Genomic DNA, 2,448 nt, shown 5'->3' with positions numbered 1-2,448 from the left:
ATTAATTACAAAGCGTCAAAAAAGACATCTTCATCATTGCTAAAATCGGGAAACGTACCCAGAAGAATAAGAATTAGTATTGCCAGTGTTGTATGGCAATACTAATTCTTTGGGCAAAATATAGATCAGCCTTAGCCTTTATTTTAGTGTAATTCCTTTTTTTATATTCAAATAATTGTAAAATAAAAAATCTGGTGTCTAATAACTTGTTTATGTAAGCACGATTAAAAAATCATTAAAGGAAATAAATAATTGAAAAAATCGATTTTAACGCATCGATTCATTTATTTCACATGGATTACACTAGCAAATGTCAAATGCCAATGTCAACGTCTGATAATTGTCATCGTGCTTTCATAAGTGACATTCGCTTTTCGTATCTTCGAGCGCGTGAATGTGTTTTTCAAATTCTCGAGATTTATTACAATATTAAACCTCTGCTCGAATACTGGACTCCGAAACTGATTGCCTTCTGACTGACCCTTGCTTGCATATTGGATGCCTGCATTCCTGCTGACCTTTGCTGGAAAACCGGATCTGGATATTGCTCTTCTGACGATTGGTGGATACTGTACCATGAGTTCATTAATGGTGGAATAGCAACAGACCGCTGCAACACAATAGAAAGGCGAAGATTGGTTGGGTGCTGTGCCCACACCATGGACCAATTTTACTCCTGCACAATTCCTGTATTATTATATTACGATAATCCTAACGAAGGTGGTTAATAAAGAACGATCTTAATAATACAGTTTTTATTTTAATAAACCTATTGTTGCAATCTCAGTTTACTGTAATTTCAGATAGCATCAAAAAATCCCCTGGTAGTAAATACAATGTTTAAATATGTCATTATTGATCTAAGTAGGCCTTATCTACACAGTTTTCTGCTGAAGTTTTCACGAATGAATGAAGTTTCAATATTAATCTGAGTTTATCGCTTTTTAAGTAAGTAGGTAGGTACCTAAACCTCATCATGGTAGATTGCAAGCGCTACAGTTGAATAAATACAACGCAGGAGACGGCCATATGTTCCAGCGATGCCACCTGACAGCAGAGAGTGTGAGAGAGAGACATAAGAGAGAGCGTTGCTAAGCGCGCTCCGTCCTTTATAGCGCACCGCTTGTCAGGTCCCAGGTTTTGAAGGAGGTTTCACTAAGGATCTTGAGAAGGAGGTTTCACTTTAAAAAGGAGGTTTCGCTAAGACTAACAATCAGTGTAAACATTGCCTGATTTTACCAATTTGGCCATTGTTGAGTGACGTGAAAATTGGACTCGTGAAATCTTCCTAAGTTCTCTAATTTATGGCAAAATTCCAGCTCTGTAACGCCAGGCCCAAGTTTCTATGGAGTTTGGTTTTCTCCTTTTACAGGACAGCCAAAACAAATTTTTGAAACTGTTTTTTTTTTATATTTTATATATTTTTTAATTAAATATAAGATGTTAATATATCATTAGATGCGTATTAGTTTTTTTTTCACTATAATATATAGTCGGTTCAGGTGTCATTTTTGCAATAAAACGTTTTTTACTTTTTTTTTATTGTGGCCCTTTTGTATTCACGGAGCGATGTGTACGTATTACTCAGTAAAACTCTGACACTCCTTTCTGCTCAAAGTATGATGATTTCCTATCCGTGAGCAATTTACCCACACTGCCCACCACACAACCCTCGCTTCCAAACTCTATTTATACACCCACAAAACATCTTCCCTTTATTAAAGGAGTAGCCAAATCAGGACACGGTTCGCGCAAAACTTTTGCCGTAAAATTACGTATAACCGCGGGGAGATCACTCAAACTTATAAGAGGAATTTATGTTTTATGAGGAAAAATAGCGAGCACCGGCCGTCGACAGCATACCTAATAACCGGGGCCTTTACACATCCTTTTAAATATACAATCGTATTTCTTTTGAATATCTAAGTTTGAAAGAGTTACGGAGGTTTCGTAGATATTTCTTTCCTTTGAGGAATAAGAGAGAGGATGTATCGTCCAGTGGGGTGAAATGATTTGTTTGAAGTAAATGAAAATATTTATAGCATTTTTAATTTGGTACTTAATACGGTCTTTTCGTGTAGTCAAAACGCCCTGTATCGCCAATCCTTAACCGCTCTCTCAATACTCTAGCTGTGGAGAAGAAACGGCGCAGCAACCACCTTCATAGCATATTCCTGAGATAATGGCATATAAGAAACGATACTATGACTGGACATTCTGAAAAAAAGACAATCACAAAACAAAATTAATCATTAATACAATCTTGGTACATTAAAATTTTTATTACAGGTAAAATTACCAATAATTCTGCTCGCGAAGCACGCATAACGCAGTGCTCACGATAGATATACGCACCTAACCCCGCCATGTATGTAAATCCCGGCAAATTCCTGATCCAATATTCACTAACTAAAGAACTTGAAATATTCAGAGTTTGTATGCATAATT

The sequence above is a fragment of the Trichoplusia ni genome, chromosome 13 (genome assembly GCF_003590095.1).
Source record: "Trichoplusia ni isolate ovarian cell line Hi5 chromosome 13, tn1, whole genome shotgun sequence".
Classification (NCBI taxonomy): Eukaryota; Metazoa; Arthropoda; class Insecta; order Lepidoptera; family Noctuidae; genus Trichoplusia; species Trichoplusia ni.
The sequence above is the reverse complement of the archived record's forward strand: the minus strand, read 5'-3'. Positions refer to the sequence as shown.